This window comes from Denticeps clupeoides, chromosome 2 (assembly GCF_900700375.1).
Source record: "Denticeps clupeoides chromosome 2, fDenClu1.1, whole genome shotgun sequence".
In the NCBI taxonomy this organism is placed as follows: domain Eukaryota; kingdom Metazoa; phylum Chordata; class Actinopteri; order Clupeiformes; family Denticipitidae; genus Denticeps; species Denticeps clupeoides.
This window is the reverse complement of record NC_041708.1, coordinates 32,912,888-32,928,503: the sequence shown is the minus strand read 5'-3', so window position 1 is coordinate 32,928,503 and position 15,616 is coordinate 32,912,888. Positions and strand designations below refer to the sequence as shown.

The window sequence follows — 15,616 nt, the reverse complement described above, 5'->3', positions numbered from 1 at the left end:
GGTGTTCTATGAAACAGTTGGACCTGCAGCACATGCTTTTATCTGTTCCTCATGCTGGTCTGCAGGAAAGTGGGTACGAAACGGGGTGTCGGGGCAGGCAGGGTTAGGCGGTGGAACAAAGTGATCAGAGATCTAGAGTGGGGTGAGTGAGAGGACACCGGTGATACAGTTGTGTGTCCAGACATGATCCAGCCGATTGCCTCCCTTGGGAGAAGTGTGCGATCGAAGGAGGTCAGAGGGGTTGGAAAGTCAGTTTCTTATGGGCTGTCAGGCTTCTACATAAGAGGCTGAAGGCAATCAGTGCAGCAGCATGTCCAGTTCATCAGGGATGCTGTCAAGCTGAGCTGATGGACAGGGCACCGTGTTTTATTTGTAGACAACGCACCGCTGTCCGCCCTAAACCAAACCATAGCTGAGAAAAATAATGGTGTGTTGCTGATTGGATTGCTCCCACTGACTAGACAAATGAAGTGTTTCTCAATATTCCACTGCAAAGCATTGTGATCTTCAGCACAGAGCAGCACGGGTCACACAATATGATGCAATTTAATAACTGGGTGACTGAATGAATGTTCCTTCTGGGCGACATTACTTCTCCCTTCTGGCAGAACCGATGATTCACTGATGATACATAATCCCACCATTGCCACTGTGCTTAAGACATATTCAACTGTGTCAGCAAGGCCGACAAAAACAGAACGATTCATTTGAAATAATTAAAGTGTTATGTCTTGTTCTTGTGTGGATCTGACCTATGACATTCATCCTAGTCAAACAATATCCCTGCATAAAGATGGAGACAGACAGTGAATGGAATTTAGGGCATATTCAGATGACACATCATTTGCGTGTTGTATTTACATTATTTTTTAAATGGACCTACAAGGCTGCCGCGCTCAAAACATGGCAGTGGCGCGATTGTGGTGTGTTCACAATGCACCTGCTGTGTCTGTGTATTTTGTGACACTAATTCTATTTTATTCTGGATTTTTTTGATAGTTTAGTGTAATTTAAAACTAATTTTATTTCATTTTATTTACTGTCAGTCTTTAGTTTTCTCACAATTGACCCACAATGTCATAGCTGTAAACATGCATTATAGAAGGCTTTAGGCTTAAAACATTCTAACTAATGAATTGCATATTTTGAAAATAATTAGTCTCAAGTGATTGCAATTATTTCATTACAAAATGGGCGATTCACCTGAACCATTTTTTATGAGGAAATCATAAAAAATGTGAATGTGAGGAATCTGGAAGAATCCTACCTACCTCTAGAAGAAGTCTGATCAGCAACTGACCCACAACATGGGCAACCAACTGAGTTCTGAACTGTTACCATACACTGCTCCCTGGGTGCCTATCATGGCTGTACGGTAATGGGTTAAATGCAGAGGACACATTCCGATGTGTGCACCGTGTGCTGTGCTGCAATGTTTCGCAAAGACAATCACTTTACTTTCACTGACTGGCTTACTCTCAAAGGCCATTTATGCACACATTAAGACAAATTCTAAACAGTTTATAAACCTTTCTCTCTGAATTGCATCTAGTTTGTAGACTGGACTGTTCGCACATTGATTTCCTTTTAGTGGACTAACTCTCTGCCAGCAAGCTGTGTCTTTGATCGATTAGATCAACCCCCTTTGAACCCCTGAATGCCTATTGATCCAATTCCTGAAAGCCTCAAATCTAAGCATGTATGGATTGCTATTGATGGCATATTTATTGCAGCCACTCAGAAATATTGATCTGTGTCTGGTGAAGTGTAATTTTTTTAGATGATCAAGTGGGGTTCTGGTGAGGTTTTTTTATGCTCGACACATAGGACTTATGTGGTACTGGGCATCAGACGGATCGTTATAGTGATGGACCAAGACATGCTAATTATGTTGAGCTCATGCATCCATCCTGCCTCTTTGCTCAATAGTGCTTTGCATGTATAAAGGGTCTACATTCACAATGGAACATAATAGAACATAATTTTATGTGACTTTCTTTGTATTTTAACATTTTCCTTCTCCAATCCCCAACTGCTGGTGCTGCTTTCGACTGAACATGCTGATTCTGTTTACTGCATTATTTGCTGCGACTGCTTTATGGTTTTGTTCCATCCAGGGAAAGTAAGAACCTTGTTCCTGTTTATTAACATCATACCTCAAAGACATAAAACACGTGAATGTGACTGAACATTTTACTGCAAATACAGTATTGCACTGTCAGCAAGAGAACTTATTCTCGTAGAGATGTAAACTGATGTTTTCCCTGTTAAATCAGATTGAATTCTGGATCTAGGGTCAATCGATGTTATTATCATCTTAATTTTGATGGATTTAGTCTCATTTAACTTTGCTGCCACAGAGCCATTAACCCTCAGTCTCTGATGGCCCGTTAATTGCTCAATACACTTAAGCATTGGTGGCAACCTTTTGGTTTTGGCCATGTTCCTTCTCATCATTTTCACTTATTATTTAACACTTATCTCAGTGTTCAGCATTATTTCTCAGTTATCTTACATTGAAGCTGTATCCATCTTAATCGCAACCATCTCATTACAGGAGATTACTCACAGATCCGGTGTCCCGATGCAACCTTGATCGTTGTAGATTGATCTGATCTGTGGAATCTTGCGGTAAAACCATTTGAGTTCATATAAAAAGGTCAAGAAAAGAGGGTCATAAGAGCTTCTCCCAGAGCATGTGCAAATTCTTCAAGCCACCAAGAATTGTATTCCATGTATACATTAAAATATTAAATTCAGATTTATTTAATAGTTATTCCACAAATATTAATTCATTTGTTTGCCCTTGGTGTATTAAAACATCAGGAACTTTTTGACTAATGTGACCTGTACCTACCTCACACAAGGAGAATACAATAAAGGCCAAAAGTTTGGACACACCTTTTCATTCAATGTGTTTTCTTTATTTTTATGACCATTTACATTGGTAGATTCTCACTGAAGGCATCAAAACTATGAATGAACACACAAAAGTGGAGACCTGGACTCCACAGTCACCGGACCTGAACCCAATCCAGATGGTTTGGGGTGAGCTGGACCGCAGAGTGAAGGCAAAGGGGCCAACAAGTGCTAAACACCTCTGGGAACTCCTTCAAGACTGTTGGAAAACCATTTCAGGTGTCGACCTCTTGAAGCTCATCGAGAGAATGCCAAGAGTGTGCAAAGCAGTAATCAGAGCAAAGAAACTAGAATATAAAACATGTTTTCAGTTATTTCACCTTTTTTGTTCAGTACATACCTCCACATGTGTTCATTCATAGTTTTGATGCCTTCAGTGAGAATCTACCAACGTAAATGTTCATGAAAATAAAGAAAACAACATTGAATGAGAAGGTTTGTCCAAACTTTTGGCCTGAACTGTAGGTCAGACCGACTTTTACAGTATTTTACTTTCCTTTACCTCTATGAAGTCTGCACATTTCACTATTTTAAAATTATTATAGTTTGCTGTAAACTATAAAATGCTCTAAAAATTCAGTCCCATATAGCAAACATGGATGTTATTAACAGGAAAGTCAGCTAAGCAAAAAAAAAAACAAAAACTATTATTATCATTGTTTCTATGAAAATATTTCTAACTATAGCATGCAACACACCTTGGAAAGGAGTGTAAATAACATGCATTTAATATAAACAACTTCGGTTTCCATTATTTGTGACTGTATAAGTCTTGGTTTAGTCTTAAGGAACCGATTTCTTGTGTTTGCCATAATTGGCTGTTGTGGAAATGTATGTGCTTTTCAGTTCCTGTTATCACCATAATTAGTCATGTCTCAGCAAATAATTGTTTTTTTCTCTCCTGTGCCTCTTGAATGCTTACTTGAAATCATTACATGGTTGTCCTTGCTTAGTACAATGCAAGATCCAATACATTGATTGCTCAATTAAAAAAAAGGAAAACATATCTGTTATATGTGGCCCACAGAGGCTGTAGTGGAAGAGACCAGCACACTGGAGCAATATTTCTGACCTTGTTCATCTCAGCCTTCAGACTTCATCCTCTTCAGCCAGACAGTTGTCTATGATGTAAATGCTGTGCAGACAAGAGAGGCCCTTAATTAATGAGCAAATCTGGACCTGCTTCACAGAACTGCTTCTATTTGTGAGTGTGTGTTTGTGTGTGTGTGTTTTGGAGGGTAACTCTGAGGCCCTCATTAATCATTCAGGGCTATTTAGGGGTCAGCACCATTTTAAAACCAAAGCCTTTCCCTGTATGTATTTTTATGTTTGTATGCTGCCTGGGATGCTTTGGCTCTTATAAATTGTCAACAGCCCTTTGTGTCTCATTGTGGTGTGTAAACCAAAAAAAAAGGATGGTATCCGACAAAAATGACAAAATGGCAAATGAAGGGGCTGCCCAGAACTGTATGTGTGTAGGAGGTCTAGTCTGGTGTATCCCTGTGTAATTTCTCATCACCACAGCACACCGTGTCTATCGATGATAGGCCCCAAGCATCTCAAATGAAGCTACGTGGGCCAGTAAGTGAGAGATTTGGCCAACTTCACACATCCTTTATCCTCCTCGGCTGATTCCAAAAGAAAAAAGAAACCGAAACATTTGGTAAATCCCACTACTAAAGAACAGAGGTTTGTTGGTGTATAATGAGTCAGCAGAAGCCTCCAATAAAGAGTCTAGAGCCAAAGCAATGATGTTCATTCTTCAAGGGCAGAATGATCAACTGCTCCTCTGTCTAGACAAATTACGTTCTCAAGGTTCCTGGTGTCACATTTTGTCTCAGCCAGAGTAAAAATTAATACATGTTGCATAATGAAGACACAATAGAATTCATCCAAGGAGAGAATAATTCAATATGTGGCTTACATAATATGGGGCAGTGGTTGCCTAGTTTTGAACTCCAAATCATTCAAAACAAACAAACAAACAAACAAACAAACAAATAAATAAATAAATAAGACATAATGAAGTGTCTTGCTCAGGGACACAATGGTAGTAAGTGGGTTTTGAACCTGGGTCTTCTGGTTCATAGGCGAGTGTGTTACCCACTAGGCTACTACCACCCAGTTGCGGGAGGTAAATCTTGTTCTCCTATTTCTTCTTTTTTATAATTATTCTTATCAGGAAAATTTCTCCTCTTACAGTCTTCATCCCCAGTTCCACACATTCCCACATTTTGACATGAAATGTGGTACGCACCTTTATCTGAGGTCAACTCACTCTTTCACCCCCACTTTTATCACACTTTACCACCACATATTTCACCTATTCACCAAATTGAACCAATTAAATTGGGGGTTGGGAAACGTGACAACAAAGGAAAGGGATGTATGAGGCGGGAATACACACGTACCAGGCTGAAGTGAAATAGAGTGCTGTACATTACAACAACAACCGACAGGAGGAACAACACACCATAAAAGGAGAGACTGTACAGTTTATGCAACAAAAACACAACTAACAACACTGACCACACTAACACGCAACATAGGCTTTTTGCTAACTTTTCTCCAACACTCCGAAACTCTCATCTCTGTCCTTAAATGCTCCTGTCTGATGAGTTGATTGGCAGACTGATGATTAGGGAATCATGGCGAAACCATCAACCATCAAACACCACATATTTCACATATTCACCTAATTTAACTGATTAAACAACATTCAACCTCTTTCCCCCTCACACCCCCATCCTCCACTTTTACTTTTCATCATTCCATCCTCCCATTCACTCCCATGCATTTTACATAACAAAATTGGTCATTTTTTTATCCTTCGTATCACCATATGAAGTACTCCTTTAAATGCAATCGGCACTACGCTGAGGGCGGAGTTAGTCGTCTACCCCGGTCCTGCTGCAGATTGACCCTTCAGAAAGCAAGAGGAACCCAGCAGACTGGTCCAAGCTCCTGTGGTTCTTTTTATTATTTCCTTTTATCTTACATATAAGCCACATTTGGTACGTGTAATGTGGTGGAACTTAGGTAATGTAAGCCAAACAAATAGTGAGTGTAATGGAAACCCCAGCAGCGGTGTGAAATTCTCTTTCTTCACTCTTTGTGCTTCACCATAGTTGCCCCCACTACACACTGACCCATCCCGCTAAAAAGGGCTCAAGGGGTCATGGCTGTATGGAAATGCCACAATAAAGTTGGAGTCAAGAAAGCCATGCTGACTGTATCATTTATTTAAATGACCACACAGCACAACCCTCTGGACGGAATAACAAAGTTGCATTTTGAAATAAATTAGTCATTTTGAACATTTTGAAAACGGCATTTATAAATAAATGGCTGACTCTGACTTTTGGGGAAAAAATAATGACCATAAAATAATATTTCACAATAATACATTTAATAGTACATTTATATAGCAGAATCTTATATGAATGTACTATTATATATACTAATGTTATGTTTCTATTATATATCATTCTCTTATTTATTCATGTGTTTTTTATTTCATTATGTTGTATTTAATTTTGAACTATTTGGAGTTCCATAGCTTAGCAGTTACAGCACATCACATTTTCAATATTTTGTTATGTTACCGTTTTTTTTTATAAGAACGCACATGTACATTAGTATTCAAGCCTTTGTCATGAAGCCCAAAGTTTGAAATTGCAAAAAATTAAATTCTCAAAAGAATGCACTGCAACTGAAGCTCATAACCAATTAACAGGTAGTGGGACAGTCACTCTCAGTACTGTCAGTTGCTGAAACAAACTAAAAAATATATTTAAAAATGCATTTATATATTTGAAAAAATGAATGCAAAGAGCAGTATTTTGCACACCTGAACATCTCTTCTCTCAGTTTCTATTAATCTTTTCTTCACTCAGAGAGCCACCGGGGAGATGTTTTTTGAGTGTTCTCTGTGCAGATCGCAAGAGAGCATCCCCAGTGCCAGTGCATGGTGTCTGCTGTAGCACCCGGTGGTCGTCAGTAGGAATGCTCACACCAGCGGCCTGACTCCATCTTGAACTTGAGTGGAAAAATTGGATTAAGCCAGGCAGAAAATGTGGGGTCTCTGCAGACTTGTCCCTGCCACTTTCTAAAAATGTTTTTGGTTGTACCCATGGATCTGATTCATTCACTCTTGGAAATCCTCTCTTCTCTGATCTTGAAACTCGAAACTGATCTTTAAGCCCTAAATAAAATAATGGGTATTTCAGCTGGATAAAATTTTGCTTTAACTAACACTTGGTCATTATGTATAACAATACTAGTCATGTTGCATACAGTGCAATATTACTTAATTATAAATAAAAGGAAGTTGTGAAAGACTATTGAAAGTGAATGAAAGTGAAGTGATTGTCAATGTGATACACAGCACAGCACACGGTGCACACAATAAAAAGTGTCCTCTGCTTTTAACTCATCACCTTTGGTGAGCAGTGGGCAGCCATCACAGGTGCCCGGGGAGCAGTGTGTGGGGACGGGGCACCTCAGTGGCAACTTGGCGGATTGGGATTCAAACCGTCAACCTTCTGATTACGGGACCGCTTCCTTAACCAGTAGGCCACTAGTGCCCCTTGCATATTTCTTTGCATATTACTATGTTCTTTTCCTGGGATTAGCGACTTCTAATGTTTTTTTTAACATTTATCAATCATTCCATTAATTTGTCTAGAAAGTATTTACAGCAGTGCGGTTTATGTTTATGGCATTAACAAAAAGTAGCACCACTCCGGTAATGGTGGCCTAGCGGTTAAGGAAGCAGCGAGGGACAGAGTTCTTGCTTGTTTTTAGGTGCTAAATACTTACTTTCTGAACAATTCTATGAATATATTTAAATAAAAACTGTACAATGTGATTTCTTTTTTTTTTTTTACATTCAGTCTCTCACAGTTGAAGTGAACTTGTGATAAAAATTACAGACCACTTATCTTTGTAAGTGGGACAACTTGCACAGTCAGTGGGTGCCAAATACTTTTTTGCCCCACTGTAAATGGTGCAGATAACATCCACCATTCTTATTGGTTACACTATCTATTACTAGAGATTATCAGTTTGAGTTTAAATCAGTTCACAGGAACCTTTGTCTCACAGGTGACGAATGGGTTTTGCAGATGAGGTCGGCAATAATGACATTTTGCTTTTTGCACTTTAGCACAGGAGCCATATTTATATGCCATTTAATATCATCCGCGAAAATTGCAGCATCAAACCATCTGCATTAGGCCTGGATGAGGCAGAGACCTCAGTGGCAAACGGTGGCACAGGTGCCTCGTCTTAAGATAAGAGAATGCCCTGGGTTCAAAGGGATCCACGTCTATTGATTTATTTTTTTTCTAACAGTCACTTTCACAGGCGCAGAGATAACTACCGACCTCACGGGGATGACGCTCATTCTTAAAAAAACCCCAATCTCTCTTTTACCCTCCCTTAGCGCATGATGAAAAGGGGGCCAGGAAATTAATTTGCACATCCAGATCACCATTAGGTTCAAATGCCCATCAAAGTTATCTCTGATGTGGTTAAAAAAAAAATTAATTGATTTTGGCTCAAGGTGAGGCAGGCTTACAAAAGAGGTCTCCATTCACACCAACTTTCTCTCACCCCAGCCTCCTTCCCACCCTTTCCCACCCACCTCTGTCTCTCTTTTCTCTCTGTTTGTTCCTCATAATTGACCATTGAATCCCAGGGACAGTAATGTTATGTATAATAAAAGCCCGGTTTTTAGTTTTGTTTATAACCTCAGGGATTTTATTTCACACTTCTCACAGACCTGCCATTTTTTTTGTTGTAGGGAATACCTCTGTTATATGGTGTTACTTTATGTGTTAGTCTGACAAGTGTGAAAAGGCTCTTGGGTAGTGATGTCAAAATGGAAAAGTGCAAATGTGGATGTGCATGCTTAAAAGTGTGAATCCTGTCGATCCGGGCAGCTTATTTGCTAAGAAAACGGCATTTAGTAAAGCCCCATCCGTGCATGTTTATTCTTGACAGTAATTTGTTGGTGTGTTTGTGCATACAGCGTCACTGAGTGCTTGTTCTTCTGCTGCAGGGACTTTTCTTCCCACCCCCTCAGGCCCGGTCCTTAATGGAGACAGATGCCTGTAAGGGGCCGTTTAAACGGATACTGATGAGCCACTGAACCGAGTGGCACATCTGGCGCAGGAAGGAGTCCCAGAGCAGGGCAGGATCACCTCGACAAGGCTGAAAAATGGCTGCCATCCACCCACTCCACTCCACAAGTTCTCATCCGGTCATTGTAAAGAATTAGAATTCATATGGGAGGATATGAATCAAGAACACCTTGAAAAGCGAAGGTGAAGCTTTGTGAGTGTGTGTATGTGTGTGTGAGAGAGAGAGAGAGAGAGAGAGAGAGAGATTGGGGACCTTACTGAAAACTGATGATTCATAAGTTCAAGATCTCTTGTGCCCAACTCAACATTTTTCAGCATTCCCTTGATAATGAAGTTCCTCGGTATATCCAGGGAGACCTCACCTTCCAGTTCATTTCAATGGAAAATGCCAAATTACAATACGTTCTGCTCAGTTGCCTGTGAAACTGCAAACGTTGTTGTCCTTGTTTTTGTCATCAGCAATTGTATATTAAATGTGTCTGAATTGATTACTAATGCACTTGAGGTAGATTAGAATTGACATTTTTCTTATGTTCTCTTATCTGTATGTTTTTGGGGTCCCATTTCCACTTGTTTTTTTTTTCTGTGTCACCTCAATAAATTCTGCTTTTGTGCACACTTGAATCTTCACTTCAAGTGTCGTGACACTTCTTCTCCAACCAGACCGATGTGTTCCTCCATGGAATTTTTCCTGGCCTTGCCAAGCCCACACACAAAAGCAATCCCAGTCTGGAATGTCCTTGACAGTGGTTCCCAGAATGAGCTCACAAAAAACATCAAAGCATCTCCATCCTTCAAGAATAACACTCATCTATTGAGAGACCTCATCCACTTTAAACCATATACTCACGCACATGTTCTTCACTCGCATTAACCTGCTTGAAGGTCGGCCCTCATCTGTAAGTCGCTTCGGATATAAGCATCAGCCAAACAAAAATAATGTAATGCCAGCAATCGTTACACTGAATGGGGCGGAGGTGACCTAGTGGCCCCATAATCAGAAGGTTGCCGGTTCGAATCTTGATCCACCACTGAGGTGCCACTGAGCAAAGCATCGTCCCCACACACTGGTCCCCGGGCACCTGTCATGGCTGCCCACTGCTCACCAAGGGTGATGGGTTAAAAGTAGAGGACACGTTTCATTGCTGCAGTGTATCACAATGACAATCCCTTCGATTTCACTTTCACTAAAAATCTTTGGTTATTCTCGTGCAAGGATTTTGGTCTTAAGCTCATAAATGATGATAGACCAGCTGTTGAGTGAAATGGCCCCCAATCTCCCTTAATATACGGGTAAGAAACCACATTGATCCATTGAAGCCATCAGACTGCTAGATTCTTTTTTATCAAGACCACAGCAATAATTTATTTTCCTGAGAGAAGGAATTTACAAATAAGAACATGATTTGAACTGTTTTAAGTTTTTTTTCCCCCCTTCAGCCTCAGTAACTTACTCAGCGGTGAAAGTAATGAGCTCTGGGCTTTAGATTCATGCTCAGCTCCACGTGTGGCGCACTGCTGGAGTCAAAGCTGATCCTTTCAAAGCAGATCTGACCTGATGAGGAATGCAGAGCCGACAGATTAGCTTTTATCTCCTCAAATGTGCACTTGTATTACAACAGTCTAATTTACGTTTGTCACCCAAGCTGTGGAGCCTTGAGAATAGGTGGTTGTCCATGTGAGCGGATTTCACAATTGTGCTGAACACGTGGGGGATATAATAATGCCTGCTATTAGAATTTTTCTTTATTGCTGACACGTCATACCCTGGGCATTATTTATTTGAAGTGGCCTCCTCTACCTCTGCTTTTCACATTTCACGACCAGCTACACAACTGCACCAACTGTAAGTTTATACTTACTTAATAATTAAATGGTTGTGCTGAGAAAATAATTTAGGATAAATGAAACTATGCTGTAAATGCTTAGTTCATGCATTCACCAAATTGTACTGTTTGAATACTAATCTTTGGGATTATTCATATCCATTTTTTTATAAATTAACATTCAAATGAAAAAAAAAATCTTACTCATATGGAGATGAGTTTCAAAGCTCACAAATAAATATCATGTTATGCTGATGACACACAACTCCTCTTCTCTTTTCCTCTCTCAGATGTACATGCTTCCTCCAAGATCTCTGCACGTCTACCCGACGTCTCGTCTTGGATGGCAGCGCATCATCCAAAACTCAATCCCACCAAAACCGAACTACTTCACCACATCAGGAACTTGCTCTCTGCCTGATCAACTCGAAGGAGAGATCTGCTGCAACTGCATGCAACCTTGGAGTAACTACAGACACCCGGCTCTCCTCCTCAACTCACATCACCAATCATTCCCGCTCATGTAGATTCCCTCTCTACAATATCAGACGGATCCGCCCTCATCCATATACACAGGCCGCCCCACAGCGCTTCGTGCCTACCTTTGGAGTTGTGTCGGAATACATCTGAAAAGTTTAAAAGTTTAAAAGAAATTATCATTCAGGCCCAGGTATTACGGATCAACTGGTGACCTACCAGGCTGTCTGTGTTGACATGTGACTGATGGACACCACTTGACATGAGCGAGCAGGGAAACTTTCATTTAAATTCAGCAGAGAACTTGATTTATGATTATTTTAAGAAATATATATTCACGAATGCAGGTTTGTAAATGCAGGTTCATCAGTTTGTGAATAAATGTAACTCTGCACTGACATTTGTGCATCATGTACGTTTTTTTTTTTTTTGAGTCGAGAAATGCATTTGTGAATGGTGTTACATTTAACACAGATTTAAATTGTATTTGTGAAGCTCTTTACATTTGTTGGTGAATCAAGAAATATATTTGTGAATGGTATGAAGTGTATTCGAGAATGTATTCCGTATCATCACTGATAAACATCCAGCGTCACACACCAGAACTCTAAATCCAAGATAAATTGGTCATAAATTGGTTATTGTATTGTTCTGATGTCAGATCTCATTCTAGCAGCATCTCTCTCTCTCTCTTTCTTGCTCTTTGTCATACACACACACTGCATAGGTATGAAGTCTTTCTAAATCTAAGGTTAAAGTTTTTTTTTTTTTTTGTGAAGCTTTGAGAACCCCCGGTCCAGTTAATCACTCTGTGCTTTTGTTCTGGACGGATCTGAATTGCAGCATCTCTGTTTTTTTTTTTTGGATGCCAGGGGTTGCTTTGAATTATGTATGTGTGAACTGGTAATTATCGTCCAATCAGAATACTTTCTGTTCGAGGTGTTACTTGGACTTACTGTGAAAGATTTCCATTCTGGATGCAATTTCTGTTCTTGTTTCCTCAGCTGTCATGGTAAACAGGACTCCTCCTGTCAGACTTCTCTCTTTCTGCTGCACAGATCCGTTAAAGCCAAAGTGCTTGTGCCAAAAGCCACCGAAATTGACAGCAGTAGAATCTTATAAAAGCCCACAGATGTCACTGATGCCACCTCTGAGTCCCCTCAGTCTCAGCTAAAAACACCCGCAGAGATGCCAGACATCAAATGTGAGCCCCGCAAACCATTAGCGATAACACAAAACTGAATGAACATGAGGCCCTGCAGCCAGGCAGTGGGCTTGGAGAATTTTAAAACCTCCAGCCTGTGGAATCATTTGAGATATAGACTATTTTTTATGTATATTTTTGTAGGATTTTACGAAAAAATATCTGTCACTCTCTGGCTTCCAATAATATACAGTAGGGTTGTATTTAAATACATATATTCAGTTGTTATTTTGGCATGAAATGTGAGGATAAAATGCATGCACATCGTGAATTGGCAGCATGAGGTAAAGTAGTTGCCTGGCAGGTAAGTAAGCAGACTCATAACCGAAGGGTTGCGGGTTCAAATCCCAAGCTGTCAAGGTGCCGCTGAAGTCCTCTTGAGCAAGGCACCGTCCCCACACGCTGCTCCCCACTGCTGCCCACAACTCCCTATGGGTGATAGGTTAAATGCAGGGGACTCGTGTGCTGTGCTTGCTGTGTGTCACAATCACGAAAAACAATCACTTTTTAAGCCAGAGGCCACAAGGGTGAAATTTGAGGCCACAAAGGCATCAAGGGTCAAATTTGACCCCTCTGGTGACTGTTGGTTGTCATGATCCGGTCATGACGTTTGTTTCACGTTTGTCCCGTGTAATGTTTCCTAATCGTGTTCGCCTGCGTCTGATCGTATAAACCTGCCCTGTTCGTGTCTGTTCACCGTTGCGTCATTGTTACATGTTCACCTGTTACCGGATGTCTCCCCTGTCCTGAAGTAAAGTGATTGTCACATGTGATACACAGCAGCACAGCACATGGTGCATTTGTCCTCTGCATTTAACCCATCACTCTGAGTGTGGGCAGCCATGACAGGTGCCCGGGGAGCAGTGTGTGGGGACGGTGCTTTGCTCAGTGGCACCTCAGTGGTACCTTGGCGGATCGGGATTCAAACCAACAACCTTCTGATCACGGGGCCGGTTCCTCAACCGCTGCTCACTCAGGGTGATGGGTTAAATGCAGAGGACAAATTTCACTGTGTGCACCGTGTGCTGTGCTGCTGTGTATCACATGTGACAATCACTTCACTTTCACTGCTCTTTTTCATGGTGTTAGCAGAATTGAAGGTGTGCTGCAATGCGTCCAGCAATCGGCCACTGAATCCGATTCTTCCGGATACCAACTCACCAACTTGTCTGACTGTTCACTTGATGCATAATGGACCATAATGTACCACCATTCCAAGTACCACTGATGACTGGCTTTAATGCTGTGGCTGATTAGTGATCAGGATGCTATGGAAAATCTTTTTCCATAAATGCACCATGAAATCTTTCTGGGCCAGGTGGGTGTTCACAGCCATACTGCCGTACAGGTGTGTACAAATGGGGGGACCCGCCTCAGGCAACGACTGTTTGCCAGTGTGTGAAGAACAAATGGCAGTGCACTCCGAAGGACATTGGGCTTTATTAGGTGTCCTGACATTGTGTTAATTTGTTTGTTTAGTTGGATTTTCATGGCAGCAGGTGAAGCGAACTTGCAGGAACAACTGGCCTTGTGCCCATGGACAAATCCCAGGAGACTGAGACTGTCAGGGTATCAGCAGCAGCATGAAAATCAGCAGCAGAGCCCCCCCCCCCCTTTCTCGGTAGATCAGGATAACACAGCCTTCAGTGTAGAATTGCAACTACATCGGTTTACCCTTCAATATTTCCTTATATAAAATGTAAGTGTCAACTGTACTCACAATCGCTTCACTTTCTCTTAAATATAGGAAGACATTACATTTCAGGGAAGTCTGAAATATTGTCATGATCCGTCCTGTGTCCTGATCATGTTCACCTGTGTCTGATCGTATAAAGCTGCCCTGTACGTGTTCACCGCCGGGTCATTGTTCCTGGATGTCTCTCCGGTCCTGTTCATTGAACCCCTGTTTCGTGACGTCATCGTTATGTCCAGTCATCATTCCAGATCACCTGCCGCGCCATGTCAAACCAGCGTGACAAAAATATTCTTTCTGGATGAGCTTGCATTATACATTTGCTGCAGAAAATGAAGTACCTCCATAGAAAGTACCTTGGCTCTCTGCAGATCTGGTGTAACCTTCCATTGGATGAGCAGGTAGAGAGACTGACAGTAATGGCTTTGCCGTGTGTAAATACTTGACATCACTGCAGGCATCCCTTCCATTTGCCACAGTTTGAACGATGGGACTAAAAGGAATTCTTCTGTCTGTAGAACTGTGGGAAGAGAGAGATCATTTGGAAGAAAGAATAGAATTATTCACCTCTTGTGAGGTCTCGGGGTCTCAAAGATAAAAAGTTTTGACTTGTAGCAGAATAAAACTTTATTACAGCAACATTTCATTTCAGACCTCCACATTCACTGTCCCTGGTAAAGAAACTGCGTGAATGCAGCCTGAGAAAAACCCCGCAGATTCTCAGGAGTCCTCTGAGAGGAGGTACAGGCATAATAACATGAAAAAAATAATTGCTTTTTTTTTCATGTTTATTGACGGGACTAAATGAAATCTACAATCCCATGTAGGAGATCAATGATTTTAATGCAAAGAAATTGTGCGCATAATTAGTGAATAAGGGATGAACAGAGGAAGGACATATGGTCACCGAGTATACTCGGACTGAGTACGTGCATTATTATAGATAAATGACACACGCACAAAAGACAGAAAATTGGTGCAGTGGCAACTGTGTTGGTTTAATTTGTAGAAATGTTGGATGAGGAAATGAAAGGGATCTGTAATAATGATAATAATAATAACAACAACAACAAAACTAATATGCAAGAGCACCCAACTCACTTCATATGCAGCGTGGTTGCCAGAAACGGCCAGATCGGCACTTTCCTTGTTCGACGAGATTTGTTCGATCACGACGGTTCGGAAAAGAAACCGAAACGCGGAGTCCGTTCACGTCCCAGCGCTCGGCGGCATCGCGTTAAATAATCATCGTCCGCCACGATCGGCGGACGACCTTGACCCCCGGACGAAGGGTGACCCCGCGCGTCGCTCCGCGGATAAAAGCGGGGACCGCGGCGTGTGAGGACGGAAG

General features: G+C 41.2%; 1 long non-coding RNA gene across 1 annotated transcript; it reads right to left on the bottom strand.

Annotated features, from left to right (window-relative positions):
• Window positions 1-2,578: 2,578 nt before the first annotated feature.
• On the bottom strand, window positions 2,579-15,605 carry LOC114766643 (uncharacterized). Its single transcript, XR_003742838.1, has 4 exons — window positions 15,367-15,605; window positions 14,622-14,785; window positions 3,992-4,054; window positions 2,579-2,616 (listed from the first exon to the last, which is right to left on the bottom strand). It is a non-coding gene; the product is annotated as an uncharacterized LOC114766643 (long non-coding RNA).
• Between the last annotated feature and the right edge of the window lie 11 nt (window positions 15,606-15,616).